Source organism: Clarias gariepinus, chromosome 4 (assembly GCF_024256425.1).
Source record: "Clarias gariepinus isolate MV-2021 ecotype Netherlands chromosome 4, CGAR_prim_01v2, whole genome shotgun sequence".
NCBI classification, from domain to species: domain Eukaryota; kingdom Metazoa; phylum Chordata; class Actinopteri; order Siluriformes; family Clariidae; genus Clarias; species Clarias gariepinus.
Window position 1 is genome coordinate 36081003 of NC_071103.1, and position 17486 is coordinate 36098488.

Consider the following 17486-nt stretch of genomic DNA (forward strand, 5'->3'; position numbering starts at 1 on the left):
TTAATGACTGAAGTGGGGGAAAGATCAAGAAACCAAAACAGTTGTGGTTTCAGAGAACTACTGCCTTGCTTATGTTGTCTTACTTCACATGGAGCTAGTTTCACTTCTCCATTTCGTTTGTTAATAATGTTCACTTTGTTCCACTTGAAGTTACTCAGACAGACAAGACGCAGTAAAAGAAGGAGGACCATCTCGCTAGAAGACAGGTAACCGCTTTCTTTAGCACAAACCGATGTTAGCATCTTTTTCACCCGCGCGGTCGATTGTTACAACGTGTGTGTGTATGTTAGGGCTGTGAAGAGAGATACTGATTTATAGCGCTGCACCTGTCTCAGTGTTTTTTCCTGCAGCTGCACTGATTCACTCGGTGTAACACTAACGGATCATTCGCACACGCCGTGTTAAACTGTTATGATGATGAGTTCTGCGTGAAGACTGGCTTTTAGCCGGCTTTTGATGAAAGAATCTCCAGTGTCCGTGTTTATGTAATAACCAGCGGCCGTGGGAGAGGAATAACCCACTTCAGGACATGCTGTCACAGGAAAGTCATCACTTCTAGGTGAAAACCCTTACAGTACACAGGGCTACAGTGTACCGTGTGGTCTTCGATTATTTTATTTTATGTTACACACTTTTACATTCAGTTTACATGATTATAAGAATGTATTTTTGTGCATGAATGTATGTATCTACGTATGTAAATTTAACGTTAAATATGTCAGTAAATGTCATGATTATTTTCCAGTGCGTGATTTTAGATTACATTAGATCAGATAACACGTTCGAAGCATGTTTTGCGTTTGTAAAAAAGAAGAGTGAATTTAATCTAAATCGTAACAATCTGAATCTGGTTTAATTCCTTATTTTTGCCCTCCATTTTTTTTATTTGTTTTATGATTTTTCTAGAAACAATAATTTTTATTTATAGTAAAACATTAGATTTCGAGTAACTTGGTCTGTGAGTGTTTTACAAGACGAGCAAAAATGTTCAATGAATTTGAACTCGATAAACGAGCGAGGTTTTGATATACGTGTGCGCGCTTCATCTGCCGAGCGTCACGTGATCACAACTGAGCCGATGGTTCTTCCCCCTTTCTCTCTCTCTCGTGTGCGATGTGGGATTGTGGGTAATCGTATCCCATGTTCAATCTCAGTGCACGCATGCATGTGTACTGTCTACTGTACTATAACATTGTGACTGTGTTTGTGTGTGTGTAAAGCATTTTTTTTTAATTTTGTGTCCAAGTGTAGTAGGTGTTCTTTAGTAACTGTTCTGCAGTAACAGCTCGTGAAGAAAAAAGGTTAAACGCTGTAGCAGTGCGGGAGATGAATATGTTTAATGACACACGTCGCACTTCAGCGAAATCCTAAAAAGTATTAGAGAGGTTCACTTTCACACACAAAGAAAAAGATGCCAACAACCATACAGCAGTTATTCTGTGTGTGTGAGAGGGAGAGAAAGTTGTCCTACATGATAACCCCTCCTCCGCCTCTCCTCTCTCTCGTCTTACACCTGTCACGATTAATTTGTTTTATTTTTACTTTATATTTTGTATTAATAATTTTTATAGGAATATTTTTGGGTGGTGGAAAGAATCATCCGAGTTTCCAGTATTTCTTTCTTTGAATGCTTTTCATTACAATTGTGCTTCCGCAATGAATTATGCTTGCAATCCAAATATTTATTTATTGTCCTGGAGTTTTTTTTTTCTCCGTTTGTTTATTTATTTATTTGTTTTTCACCCTCCATTTTGATTCATTTATTTGCCTTTGGTTTATTCCTTCATTTTTTGGTTTATTCTTTTGTTTCTGATTTATTATTTAGTTTTTCGCCCTCCATATTGGTTTATTTCCTTTGTTTCTGGTTTATTCCTTTTAAAAAATCTTCTATTTAATAAGAGAGTTTAATATAAGCTCAGATGAGAAGAGTGTTTTTTTTTGCTGACTCACCCAGTACTCGTTCTCTATCTGTTCAATCAGATGCTCCCTTAGCCACATACACGTCCCACCTCTGGGTGCGTCTCTAACTCTACAACATCGGTGAACCTGATTAGTCTGGCCATGTCCGTCTTGTGCCGGAGATAAATCCTCCATATTTAGCCAGTTCATCGTATTTATCTAGTGTGCTAACTGCGGTCAGGACCGTATCCTGTATCCTGAATGCTATTGGTTGGTGTGTAAATCACTTGGGTTCTGCAACACACACAGTGTCACTCTGACTTTCAGCAGGAACTCAGTCATCATACAGATCAAATCACTGCACGCTAGACGCTTCATGGGGAATTTAACAAGTCTCTCATTTCCTTTTTCCATGGGAAATGTAGTCTGTATCTTAGTCAATAATCATATTTTTATAACATGCACGCACACACACAAACACAAAAATAGTCTTCTCTCCTAATAGTATTTTCACATTCGGAATACCTGTAATAGTTTCACATCCAAAACAACTAAAGTCGTGGGTGTTCGAGCCGTTTTATTTCGAGTACTTTATTTTGCATTATTAGGGTCTGTGGTTATAGCTGTGGTTACTTTTTGTGCTTCAGCTCCTCACACCACCAGGTGCTTGAATTGGGATCCTGACTCACTTGCTTTCACTAGAAAGTGAGTAAGAACATGGACGCCTCTCTAAAAGAGACATTCGAGCTTAACGAGCTAGCGAGGTAGTAACGCTAGAGATACGAGTGAAACTGTACCGCGGCTGCAGGGCAGCGTGGCGGTTCAGCGGTTAGCATGTCACGTATGTACGAGTGCTTCTGACTTTAGCACGGATGGTGTGAGCAGACATCTGGATATAACTCGGGTTTGAGGTCAACTTCATGAGATACTGAGTAATTTAAGGGGTTTATAAATTCTTTTGGTTTATTTTTTCGTGTCAAAGGTAAAAAATTGCACGAATTTATTGAGAGAGAGGTGCAGATTCTCTTACAGCCAGTCAGATAGCTAGAGTGGAAACTAGTGGAAACTGAGAAAAAGCAGACCTTGCTGCACTGTAGGTAAATATAAACTGATACAGAAAAAAAAAACTTGCAAGTTTAATATTCAGGGCTAATAGCTGCTTTCAAAATATATGATGTTTTTAAGTTAATTTTTAAGCAATTGGAATTAATTTTTTTCATAAAACCAAAGCTTAAATAATAAACATAATTATAAAAATAAGTTTCAAGGTTGTACTGCAACAGGAAAGAAATGAAAAATGATATAAAAACGGGGGTGAGACCAATAATGCTTAGCGTTTATTTACAACAAAAGGGATTCCCCAAAAAAGTGGCTTAAAGCTTCAAAAGTCCCAAACAATAAACAAAAATTTTCTCTAGCTAATCCAGAAGTGAAATAAATAGATATAGTGCTGCACCAAAAGAAAAGAAACCGAAACACAACACACTACCCTTACTCTCTTTCTCCACAACCAGGAGAAAACAAAGTATAAACAAAATGCCGTCGACTTCCTACCGAGCCACTATATACAGAATTATATACAAATATATCTATTTATACAAGATGTATTTACAAAAAACTAGCAAACAAAACCGAAAATGAGCAAATACGGTCGAAACAAGCAATACACGGTGAAAAATCTGTCAAATGCCAATCAACAACACAAGGCGGAAATAAAAGCGTAGTCACAAAAATGGACACGCACAGCAAATCTCAGTATAAACAGATAGTTAAGGCACGGTCTGCAGCGCTGTAGTCTGAAGGGCCTGTCAAGGCCTCTGGGTCTCGTGGTTAACAAATCATCAGGCAGGAGGTGGGATCGATAAGGGTAAAGCAGGTCAGCAGCCAACAGATTGGCAACCAGTTACAGTGGGTGCGGCCTAAAACATTAAGGAACACACCCCAACCCACAACCAGAAGAGACAAACAAAACAGAGTAGAAATATAAACTTAATATTGTAACACCCCCTCCTTTAAGAATGAACATCCTGTTCACGACTATGTTCACCACATCGAAAGTTTATGCTAAGCAGAGGTATGGCTTCAGGATGTCTAGTAGCAGGACCATCGGGGTTTAGCAGATACCCGATTTAGTGAAGAAGGGGAACCAAAACTATCTAATAAAATCATCTCAAAGGGCTTTTCTATACTAGGGATAGCTTAAAGTGGAGCAGGGGGAATAATCTGGTTGGGTTTTCCCTGCAATTTGACATACATGACAGGACTGACCGTACCTAGCCACATCAGACTTAAAAATATATATATTTTTTAATGCTTCCTTACACCTTGGTGACCAGCAAGATCATGGTCATCTGCACTACGCCAAACTTGCCTTTCTTCTGATTTTGGAGCAACAAGCTGGAAAACAGGCCTCGACTCATGCTAAGCATCAGAGTGTGTCTACTTTCACATTAAAACATCATTTATCAAAGAAATATGCCATGGAGTGTTGTAGCAACTTAGCACTATATCTATTTCTGCAGCAATACAAGGAACGAGGGACGCGTCAAATTTGTGACGTGGACTGGAGGACAAACACTGGATTGTCACTAAACATTTAATGAATCAAAGTTCATTAGCCTCCTTCATTTCACGAGCATGACTGTGTCACCAAACCCTGGTAAAAACTGTGTCCCCCCCCTTCCCGGACAATGGAATTTTATCTTTGCTATCCCCAATGAATGCCACGAAAAAATATATACTGTAACCAGTCCACGGAGTGTGCGAATTCCTCAAAGTGTGTGGGGGAAAAAGTCGGCAGTGGGTGTGCAAATTATTGTTCAAAGATCATTGTATCGACAGACACTGATACAATTGACCATGATTGTACACTCCTGTCAGCTGTTTAGCAGCCTGATGGCAGTGGGGAAAGGAGGAGATCTTTGCCCTTGAAGTCCTTCATTTCCCACTTCTGTTCCTCTGGTCTTGAGGGGAAGAAGTGAGAAAAGTCTGTGCTCGGGACGGGTGTGGTCCTTAAGGATGGAGGAGGCAGTTCGCCTCTGGACTCTGTTACAATAAATGCTCTGCAGGAATGGAAGCGAAGTCCTTTTCAGCAGTCTTCACCACTCCCTGCAGGCGTTTGCAATCCGTAACAGTAGTACTGCCGTACCACACGGGGATGCAGTTGGTCAGAATGCTTTCAATAGTGCAGCTGTAGAAGACCGAGAGGACGTTAGGAGACATATCAAACTTTCTCAGCCTCCTAAGAAAGTACAGCCGCTGCTGAGCTCTCTTAACCAACTTCGTGGTGTTAAGTGTCCAAGTGAGGTCATCGCTGATGGTTCTCCTCACACCATGTCAGTAGACTGGCCACCTCCGTCTTATAGCCTGCTTTGTTCTCAACAGTAGTCCTATCACTGCGCTGTCGTCTGCAAAATTTCAGGATGATGACCTTGTGAAAGGCGACGCAGACGTGGGCGAAGAGGGTGTAGATGATAGGGCTGGGGACACATCTCTGTTGGAGAGTCTGTTTTTGTGATGATGTTGGCTGAGGTTCGAGTTCCAACCCTGACTGATTGGGGCCTGCCAGTCCAAAAGTTTAAAAGCTAGTCACAGGGTGTAGGGTGCAGGCTAAGCATAGACGGTGGGGTTTGTTGGGGATGACCATGTTAAAAGCAGAACTGTAGTCTACAGAGCATCCTGATCCTGAAGAATCTCTTATATTAACACTAAAATTAAAACTTTAAAATACCTGGTCATCTCCTTTAAGAAGATAATTAAGAATAGGATTAATGGAGGCTCCAAATTATTAAGTATAAATGTAAATAAGTACATTTTAACCCTTCTGTCCATCAAACATATTTTATTTAACTGTAATTCATTTACTCTTGTGAGAAACTTGTTTTATTCTGTTGACACTAAATTTAAACAAGTACATCCAAATTTAGTTTTAAAGTTCTTATAAAAAATTAAATTCTAAACATCTTATCTAGTTTTAATATTGAATAACAAAAACCGACTCGCGTCTTGTATGTAGCCGTAGAACCTGGCACGGCGTTAAAAAGGAAAGAAATAAGTCAATTTTAAAAGATGTTTAGATATAAAGTGTGCAAATGTTTAAAGAATAACGTTTTGACATAGAAAAGGAGAACATTTACAAGTTAGACAAATATCGCTAAAAGTTTTTGTTGATTCGTTCCTCACAAGTGGGATAAAGATTTTGCACCTTTTCCTCAACCGATAGTCGATCATGTTAACAATCAATAATCAAAATTAGTCATGTGAAGCAAAGTAATGAAGCAGAAAAACTTTAAACAATGTGTGCACTGGAGAAATATTATGCGAAACATTGTTAATCGGTTAAATGTTTAATGGTTAATCATTAACTTCCCTAATTACAAATAACGGTCTTACTTGTTTCAACTGTGCTGTTATCAAGTCCAGTAAGAAATTAAAGACCGCAAAGTTCCTGCCTCGCTAAATAGTCTGTTTTTTTTTTTTTTTCTGTTTTGATTTAATCAACGCAAAAACCATCCAGCTGTCCTCTACTGCACGATGGCTTAAAACCAGAGCCGGCTAATACGTTCCTCCTCTGAGACACCACCACCAGTGGACGCCACAAGAGGGACACTCTTTTGAATTCTCGGATTCAGGAATAAAACTTGCTAAGTCTGGTTTGGTGAACTCTTTTCTGTTGCGCCATTTAGGAGGCCACTTGGGGGGTGTGGTTTTGGTGGATGTTCATGTTTAGAGATGAATGCGCTGTATTTAAATAGTTTAAAAGGGACATTTTAGGGAACAAAAAGAAGTGTTCACGTTATTACTATTCCACTAGCTGAAATGTGAAATTTCTGAAATGTCACAGTTTAATATATATGACCTGGTGTTTCTGGGGGTTTTCAGGATGCAAGTGTGAAACTGAAAGACTGCCGGAGTTTCTGCGTAACGATACACACCAGGACACCTGCATGATGCAATGTAGTGTAGAGTAGCTGCAGCCCTAGATTCAACAGGAAGTGTGCACTGTGTGTTTGTGTGTGTGTGAGAGAGAGAGAGAGAATGAGCCATGCATGCTAAAAGAAAAGAAAAAAAAAGACATTGTTATATTCAATTTGCTGTTTTTTATTAGTGCGCAGGCTTTTTTCAATTCTGAATGAGACCTGTTTCATTAACATCAACCTTTCCTTCGCTTTATGCTCTACAAATGCCAGACATTTTGCAGTCACAGACAACAATGGGAACGACTCTCTAACAGTGTTTGAGCTACACTGTGGAACACAAAACATGACCTGCTCCCCAGTGATTTAATGCTAACAGTTCTATCAGCGTGAGAGATTATTGATTAAAGTTCAGCTACAACACTCAACTAAACGCCACCAACAGAGCTCTTGCGTTCATGTGATTCACAAGGAGACAATTTGCATGGCAGTCAGGACACCGATAAAAAGATAAATTACTGGATACACTTTACCCCCACAGATTTTATTGAACACCTGACAAGAGGCCGGTTAACGTATGTCTGTTAAGAAATTAGAGTCACTGGATCTTGCTGATTTTTATCAAGCTCTCGCTGTTCTATGTAGCGTTTTTGAGGATGGATTTACCATATGGTGATGTTTACAGCTTTAATATCAAATACTGTAGGATTTAATAATAAAGTACCTGTTCTTTTTCTTATCATCTTTAGGCTGCTCCCATTAGGGGTCGCCAAAGTGAAATTTTGTCTCCCTTTAACTCTGTCTTCCTTTGGTGTGTTTAGCCTTTAAAAAAAACAAAATTAGTAGAAAAATCTATGTAATTTAAGATTTGGGAAAAAAAACCTATAAATAAAATTTTTATTTTTCTAATGCCAACAGAAACGCAAGAGAAGCTTAATTACATGTAGTCCTCGGCTTAGAAACATTCAAGTTACAACTTGATTGCAGTTGCAGAACTATTGCAGATACGAACTACGAGGTTCTACGAACATTCATAGATGCGAACAAAATCGCAGAAGTAGCTTAGTGTGCTTACGTGTTAGCTTAGCTCGTACATAAAATTGACACTAAAGTGCACCGGATTCCAATATTTACAATTATATACAATATTTTCACAGTGTATGTGACTGTATAAAATGTCTTAAGTCCAGGAGAAATGAGTCAGTCTCACAGGTTTCCGCGATTCTCCGCGGTTTCCGGAAGCACAACCATAGAAAATGTCTGTCCTATAAAGCTGTCCTGATGTTAACAAAAAAGAGGTTACAGTCCAATACAGTGGAAAACAGCTCTGAGACAAAAATGGTGTTTCCGGTTCCCCTTCACCAGAAGGCACAGAAGACAACACTTACATTTGACATGTGTGAGATTCATTTCCTTAAGTGTGATTATGGTTTTTGGTCACATAATAGCAGTGTGTGGGGGGGGACCGAGATTTAGTCAAGTGGATCGGTATGCTTTACAAAAACAAATCTGACTTACAAACAGAACTCGTTCGTAAGTCAGGGACTACCTGAAATGCTAACGAAACCATAACGCCAGCCTCGTCTTGTTCACTCCTATGTCTTCTCACAGTTTAGCAGAAGAACATCATATATATTGGATGTTCATGTTAAATGTACCGAATGTTTATTTTGTGGAGATGCTGCCTAAGATTAAATATTTCTACCCAAGCACAGACAGTTCCTGGTCTTTAACTGAGATTAATATAATTGTCTACCAGGTTTTTGACCTTATATGTTGCGGCATGTCCGCGTGCCAAACAACCGGCCGGCATTATAACGCCACAAACAGATCGCCGGAGAGAATGCAGGCTAAAGATACAGTAGTAATGATGGACAGAAAAGCAATGACTAATGATGTAAACAGAACAGGTCTTGAACAAATCACACAAATCGTCTGGATTCTGTTAATCTACACTTATAAGATATAGGAATTAAGAGAACATAAGATTAATCTTAAGGGAAAACACAGAATAAACTATAAGCTATTATGAACCCAAAGTCGAGTAGGAGTGAAAGAGTAAATGAACGTGTGTAGTCAGGATGGTGTACCCGGGTGCTTCCTCTTGTTCATGCCGTCTTCTGACCTGAATTTTATACCACTTTAGTAAAGCCAGGTGTGTGTGTGTGTGTTTTTCACTTGCGTTTTTTTGGTTTCCCTGTCCTAGTCATACCCCTGTATCCTCAACATGCGCAGGTGAATTTTACCTCAGCGTTTTTGAATTTCCACCATCGTTATTCACGTGCCCTTTTTTTTTGTTTGTTTTTCCGTCAGTTTTTTTTATTGCCATCGAACCTCTCTCTTCTTCTCTTCTGTTTAAAAGTCAGAAATCAACCTGAAGATTGAAGACTAAAATACCTCTACGAAGCAGGCGCTTTTTAAATCCTAACCAATTATTACTTACTCACTTGCTTCGGAACTTTTACTTTTACACTGTGCGTTTATACGTGGGCTAGTGTTTGATAAAAGCTTGGAACTTGGAAGTTCCCACTTCTGATTGGGGGGAAAAACCACTCCCACTTTGTAGTAGTTTCAATGTCATACCAAAATCATCTAAAAGCACTCGATAGACTCCAGCAGATTACACCTGGGCTAATGTGTATGTTGTGAGCAGCTTTATTTCAGTTTTTATACGCTATAACGCATTGTTGCTGTGTGTTAAGTGTGCATAAAATTTGCATTTTAAATAATGTTTTAAAGTTGCTTGCTGTATTTTTTTGGTTTCTCTCCCCGGCCTCAGTGTTGTGGGAGGAATCTGAATGTATAGGTGTGAGAGAAGTCACGTTACCCCAAACAAAAGGTCTGTGAGTGTTATCATTTAGTTGTTTCACTATTGGCACACATGCAACACTTCATAAACTCAGTTCTGTCTTCAAAACAATCCGCAACATTTTTTTTTTCTCCTACGTTTTCACAGATTTTCTGCTAAAGTATGTCTATTTTGACATATGCACAAAGGTTGCACATGAATCTAACATATTTACATCAGTCACAAAGCCCAGTTTGTGCTCTACATAAATAAGTGAAATGCATTAGCTACTCACATTGGTAAAGATTTAAAAATGGCACCAATTTAAGGAGAGCCCTGAATCACTGCAGGTTTACAGAAAGGCCTTAAACAAACAGCAAATAAAATCACTTGTTCTATAAAAGTCATTACGAGGGTTTTGAGGTGAAGTTTTGTTGAGGGTTTTGTTTGTGTGAGTTTTGAATGCACATAAACTGCTTAAAATTTTTTCTAATTTCTAAAAAGTTTTAATCACAGGTCCAGGCTTTTTTTTTTTTTTTTTTTTTTTTTTTTCAGTGCTCATGTCTATGAGAACTCTGGTGTCTTTACCTGTCCTGTAGCTCCGCCTCTGACTGAATGTCTTCTTTATATGTGGTTTGCGTTGTTGCACACGACCGCACTGACAGTGTGGTCTCAGGTGAGAAGTGCACTTATGCTACTGCTTCTGTACGCTTAAAGCAACCTTTACAGTTTGTCAGATAAAAGTCTGATAAAAGAGCTCGCTCGCTCTGTCTCTCTTTTTCTCTTTCTCTCTCTGTGTCTGTCTCTCTGTTTTTTGCATATGATCTGATATTTAGACCGTAACAGTGACTGCATTCGGATAAAGAGAGGCAGAGACATGGAGCGCCTCACAGTCCCGTTTTTCAGGCAATCGACCCTGATTAAAATCGCTTCCGAGTTTCTGGTAAGCTTCACCGGTCGACAGCTCAGGTTTCGTAATCACTTCAGTATGGATCCATGACTCGAGGTGCAACAGTACCCCCTTTTTATATGGTGAACGGCCAGAGTACTTCTTTCTGTCTGTGTGTGTGTCTGTGTGTCTGTGTGTCTGTGTGTGAGAGAGAGAGAGAAGCGGCCTGATATAGTAATATGTAATGTTTCTTGTTTTGGTGAAAAGCTTGTGATCTTAATTATACACCAGAAGATAAATCAAGCATGGTGCTCTGTTTCAGTGCCTTTCCTATCATAAGTGTCTGAGGATCAGATGCATCCATTTTTATCTGCCGATATCTTCGAACAAAAAGTCTCTTATTATTTGTGTCGCGACTGTTAATATTGTCGCTTGCATCGTCCAGCTGTATTTATTTTTTATTTTTTTTTATTTGATAAATTTTAGTAGCTTAGGGAAGTCCATACCGTCGGAACGAGTTTCGTTTCAGGAGAACGTTTGTAAGTCGGACTTGTTCATAAGTCGAACAACGCTACCTGGTGTTTACTGTGCACTTGAATGGACACCATTTTGCCTTATTGTTTCGGACTCTGATTGTGATTCTTAATTGATGAAGTTTGCGTTAACCTTGACAATCCAGCTGTAATCTAACGTTAGTATCGCTATCCTTACTTGCCAGGCGGTTCTTTTCCCGATCACTGGATTGACTCTGCCTGCTTACGATCCACATCCTCTTTCCCAATTTTTATTTTTCTCACAAAGACCAAAACCGATCACTGTTACTGTTACAATACTAAAACACTGTCGGTAAACCGACCGCTCAACAGTGCGACCTGCATCACGAGCGTTTCACGTGCACAGCTTGTGTGTATGCGTGTGGAGGGGCGGGGCCATTCACAGACAGGTGTGTGTGAAGGTGAGGGACAGAGTGAATCAGTGGTCTGAGTGTTGGTAATTTTGAAGTCTCTCCAAAGTTGTGATGCTCTCTCTCTCTCTCTCTCTCTCTCTCTCTCTCTCTCTCTCTCTTTTTTTCTCTCGCTCTCTCCCCCGACATAAAGGCAGACTTCAGTGTCGAGCAGCTGCTCCGACTTAGGTTTGATAAAGTGTGTAAAGCCTCCCATCATGTGCAAACGAGAAAACATAACCAGCTCCGTCTCTCATGCAGCATTGGCCTTTGAGTGATACCAAGTCATTTTTTCACCCCGGGTTCACCGGTGCTTTCCGGGAGCCTTCGTCATGATGAATCGGTTTCCAAATGAGTTCTTGTAGCGCTAGAGTTTGCTGGAGAGGTCATGCATAGTTTTTCAGTTTATCATGATTTATAATTCATGTGTTCAAAGGAGGGCAGAAGAGAGAAATTATTGGTCACAGCCTGATTTATGTAAAGGCTTCTGGATAATTCTTAATTCTTTATTTCATGTAATATTTTGTAGCTTTGTATTTATTTTTGAAATCAAACGTGTGTGTGTGTGTGTGTGTGTGTGTGTGTGTGTGTGTGTGTGTGTATAATCTTAAATATGGGAAAGTACTTCTTTTCAGTTAAAGATCCAGACAGAAGTCTACCGCAGTCATGTTTATATAATAACGTTATTTTTTATACATTTTATACAAGTTTTAAAAAAGATTTTTAAGATACAGATTTTTACCTAGTGAACAAACTTGTCATGTCGAGCTTGCCATGTGTCATCTCTTTTGAGGTTTTTCGTCTTACAGTCGCACTCACTCTGATTATATTATACTGTAGTATATATTATTAGAGACGCCAACTTGTGTTGTCGTTAATCCATTAATAGACAGATTTTAAAAGTGATAAGGTTTGTTTTGCATAATAATACTGAGTCATTTATCTGTGAACTCTTGCTGTTCACACAGCCCACAATATTAGACATTGTATGATCAGCGACTTTAGTTTTGAGTAAGGACCGAGAGTATTTTTTTCGAGATAGTGTTTTTAACAGTTAAGCAGTGTAACGGAAAATACAACACTCTCAGTCTATATATATTTATATTTTGTTCTTTTACGGTCGTTAAAAAGGAAGTGCATACTGATGGTGTGGAAAAGAAGCAAATCAGAGTTTACCTTGTCAGGATGTGCAAGCAAGTGTGTGTTGCCAGATTGATTGTTTTTCATAGACTTGGGCTGTGGAGGGAAAAATATGGTCCTGGTCTGGTTATATGGAAGGTCGCTATTACCATTAATAATAATAATAATAATATTATCATTATTATTATTATTATTATTATTATTATTGTGGGATTGTTGCTAGAAAAAAATGCTGTGTCACTATTAATAATTAATGATCAATCAGTTCCTGTTAACATGTTCAACTCTAAAATCAACATTTCTCCTAAATGAACCAATCCCGCCCGGAAGCTCCGCCTACTTCCCCAGTCTCACATGCTTTTGGTTTCTGTCCCATTAAACAGACAGTAGTTTGGAATAATTAATGTGAAATAAAGTCACTTAAAATCTACATCTATAGATAAGTATACGCGTACAGTGTCTTTATTATATAATAGTGAGGATAATTACGCTGAAAATACAATGTTTTTTGCACTTTTAAATCTAAATGAATCATGTGACAGTAATTTATTCATTCATACTTTCACTTTCAACATTTAGAAATACAATGTTTAAACCAAAACCCCTGCTAAAGGTATAAGCTGAAAAACCGTTCTTCTACTTATTTTGGTATTTATTTATTATCTTTAATATTATTATTATTATTATTATTATTATTATTTTGTACAATTACTTTTTAGTATACCATGAGGTGGGCATGGCCAGGATATTTCATTTCAAAGCAAATGTAGCACATTGGATCAACTGATTAATGGAAAAATCTGAAGTAAAAGAATGTTGTTTTTTTTGTATTTTTTTTTTTTTTTTTTTTTTAGAAGCGTTTCAGGTATTTGTATGAGTTCAGAAGTCCAGCAGGGTGTGTAGCTGTGGGATTTTAGCCGATCAGAGCAGCATGTCTGAGGGGTGTGTGTGTTTAGAGCTCTCACTTGAGTTCATAATTCATTCATTATGTACGAAAGTACAACCAGTGTCGAGTTATCTGGGAATTTTCACATCAGCTTCTGCTTCAAACTCGAAAAAAAAACTACAGGGGACATGAGGATCAAGTCTGGAATCACTTTTTAATTCTTGTGTCTGACAGCTTTGCAGGTTACACAGTGGTCGATAACCTTTACCGAAAAAAGTACATCACTATTTCTGATAAATAGATAAATCATTACTTCTAATAAATATTAGTTAAATAAAATTTAAACAAATACAACAAAATTATTTAACAAATTTTAACACGTACTATTTTATAAACCGTTTAGCAAACATTTAATACGCAACATCATATTACATTCTTTGAGAATACATGGGAACAGTAAAATAACAATCATAACATAAGTTACCCTTTCTCTCTTATATTGAGCGCTGTACTTATACGAAGGATTGATCACTTGAATCTGAGTTACTTGATATTTGATGTAATTAGTAAAGAGCGGTATTATCATACCATCAGTGTCCCTGAGAGGACCAGCAGCCGATGTCCTTCCCCGTCTCACATGTTACTGACTGCAGTCTCTTACACACAGGATTATATTCACAGATGCGATGCTGTTGCATCATTGAGAATTACCACCTCAAAGCCTCCACTATGATGTAACTGTCACAGATGGCGCTTGTACAGTATGTCGAGTCTGTACCTTTACTCCATTAGTGACTGTAAGGTGATGCATACTGTGATGTCGTACTCTGAGCAAGTCACAGTTGTTCCTTGTCGAATGCCTTCAGCTCTGTCACTTCACTTATTTCAGCTTTGTTAGTAAGAAAGAGAAAAGTAGATTTACAACTTTGCAAACGTCTTTTTAACATGTTCGTCTGAATGTCTGCTGAGCATCCCGAGAGCGAGAGGTCAAATGTTTGTAGGAGTTATGTAGCAGGTGAACTGATACTAGGTTTAAGGATTGATAAAAAAAAAAAAAAGGGGATCATAAAATTTTTTTTTTTGCAATCGAATCAGTAACTTATCAGTAATTAGTTTAATTGTGGAACAGGTTCAGGCCTGTTGGTTCCAGTGAAGGGTGATTTTATTTTTATTTATTTTTCCTCAGGGCACGAGTTTGGAGACAAACTCAGAAGGTCGGGTGTTCATAAATATTTGTCCGTATTGTGTGTGCGCGCATCGTGTCTGCATTGATATGTTGGTAAAGTTTCCATTGTATCCTGAAGAAGAAGAGGTTTCATGTTTTTTTTTTTTTGTAATTTATTTTATTTTTTTAGTACTAGATGTACTCGCGTGGAATTTAATTGCACACTCATAAGCATGTATTAAAAATGTACAGTGCCATCTGTTAAATTTTAAGATTTATTAAAAAACATTTAAATTTATTTATTATTTTATGTTTTTATGATGTAATGGCATTTTCCATTTAACCTTCAAAGTAGCATATCTTCACTTCCTGTGGGTGAATTTCAACACAGCATTTGGTGTTAACTTGCCTTAAAAATAAAAGATCTTCGTATGAACCTGCGCAAAAGGCTGCAATTTATTACAAGTCCTTATACAGGAATAGTCAGAGACGTGATGTGACCTTCCTGTGGGTTTGAGTTGCGTTCCTGTCACAGGTTCGGCCTACGTACAACCCGTGTTCTGGTCACTCGGAGTATTACATCATCCGAATAGTATTTAGGGAGAGTATCTGAGAGGAACTGGTGTGAAAGTCAGGCTCGATTCAGAATTGATGATGATGATGATGATGATGTCAGGGTCATGGTGAGGCGTTTCTAATACATTTCCTCGTTTCTAAATCAACCAAGACTTCTCCTTTGATCATGATGATGATGATTAATGTTACCATAGTAACCGTTCATTCACCGTGATCTGTTAGAGACGCTCAACATTTCTCTTGCTCTGTGTCCAACTATTTCTCTCTCTCTCTCTCTGTGTATTTCTTATTATTTGGTCTATCTATCTAATCTATCCTTTTCTGTTTCTGTCTAGCTGTCTGTCTCTCTATCAGTCTACTTGTTTGTCTGTCTGTCTGCCTGTCTGTCTATCTGTCTGTCTTTGTCTGTCTGTCTCTCTCTGTCTGTCTCTCTGTCTCTTTATTAATCTACCTGTTTGTCAACCTGTGCCTGTCCGTCCTGTCCAACCTGTGCCTGTCCGTCTATCCATCGGATCTGTCTCTTTGTCTCTTTATTAATCCATCTGTTTGTCAATCTATCTATCTGTCTGTCTGCCTGTGTGTCTATCGATCCGTCTGTCCGTCTCTGTCTATCTGTCTCCGTCATTCTCTGTCTGTCTGTCTACGTGTGCCTATCTATCTGTCCATCTATCTATCTAATGTGTACCACTTTTTGTGTCTCTCTTTGCCCGCCCTTCCCGCGTCAGTCCCGTCCTGGCCTCCACTAGCCTTCACCCGGACTCGAGAGTCTTCCAGTCCTCGTGTTGCTGCAGGTTAAGCGGTCGCCACGGTAACGTGTTTGCAGCACCGCGCTGAAAGGATGTGGTGAACGCGTGTCTCAGTCTCAGCCTCTTTATCTGTTAGCCTACCTCGCTTTGTCACACACTGCCTGTTCACAGTACCTGTCTCTTATTTATATTTTTGTCTTCCTCTATCTTTATATCTCTCATATTCATTCTCATTCTCACCCCGAGGGTCTTCACCTGCAAATGAGCAGATGAGGACGACACCACCTTATATACGCGCTCCTCACTCTATAATACGCCAAGGGGTGAAGCTCAGCTGTGTGCGTGTGTGTTATTCCTAAAAAAGAATAATAATAATAAAACCTCACCAGAGAGGGGGAGCAAAATGCTACCTGAGGTCAAATGTGGTACATTCTGAGGTTGTTTTCACACCTGTGGTTTATTTACCCTCATCTCAATTAGAGACAATAAAAAGACTTAATCACTTAATCACTAGGCCTTTAAAACTACGGATACAATGTTAGTGCACGGCGAGCAGTCTGTCGGCTGTGTGTGTATATATGTGTGTGTGTATATGTGTGTGTCGAGATCTAGGAGGAGGAAGAGGGCCAGGGCCAGGCGCCTCATCATTTCATCAGATATCTCTCACACTGATTATGAGATCCCTGCGCTGCTGGCGCTGACTGATGTCAGTGCACTACGCATGCACAGAAATATCCGACCCGCCGGTTCTCGTTCAGGTCACATGACTGCGTATCAGATGCAAATCCGGTTTATAACCACGTATGACACAAGTGACTCCAATCCGATCCGGTCTAAAACACATCGGATTTGTCCATTCAGGAAGCCCTAAAAACAGATATATACTCTAGATATATATATAATAAAAAGTAAAATAAAAACATCTGTCTTACATGGGGATAAAAAAAATCTGAACTGCGTCACATCTGGAAACACATACAGTAATCTTTTGTCATCATGTAATGTGAAAAATATTATCTCTCTCTGTCTATTTATTTATCAAACTATCCATCCATCTGTCTGTCCTGATCCGTCTGTCACTTTATCTTGATCTGTCTGTTTGTATCTGTCTGTCTGTCTAACGATCTGTCTGTTTCTGTATGTCAATCTGTCTGTCTGTTTATTTATCCTGATCTGTCTGTATCTATCTGTCGCTATCTCCAGCACAGTGTTATCACACTTTTAATCTCCTTCTCTCTCCATCCTTTAACTCTTTTGTTGTTCTGTTTTAGTCTGAGTGCAGCAGTGAGAGGAGGAAGTGTGTGTGTGTGTGTGTGTGTGTGTGTGTGTGTGTGTGTGTGTGTGTGTGTGTGTGTGTGTGTGTGTGTGTGTGTGTGTGTGTGTGTGTGTGTGGCAGGTGGAGTCAGGAGTTGTTGTGGTGAGGGTTGCAACCCTGTGAATGCAGCTGAGGACCTCGATTGTTTCATTTTGCAAAAGTGCACTCTTTTTTTTTTTTTTTCTTTTTTTTTTTTCCTTCCATGCTCTGTGTGTGTGTGTAT

The 17486-nt window shown here is 38.9% G+C and overlaps 1 protein-coding gene across 2 annotated transcripts in view; it reads left to right on the forward strand.

Moving 5' to 3' along the window:
- The window catches only part of nck1b (NCK adaptor protein 1b), a 74380-nt gene that overhangs the window by 11271 nt on the left and 45623 nt on the right, over positions 1–17486 (forward strand). The window contains exon 1 of one of the 2 annotated variants that reach the window (XM_053493982.1): positions 164–206. The exons of the other annotated variant lie outside the window; for it this stretch is intronic. The gene's annotated coding sequence lies outside the window, so the exon portion shown is untranslated. Of the gene's footprint in view, positions 1–163; positions 207–17486 lie in introns of those variants that run through there. 2 annotated transcript variants of the gene reach the window in all.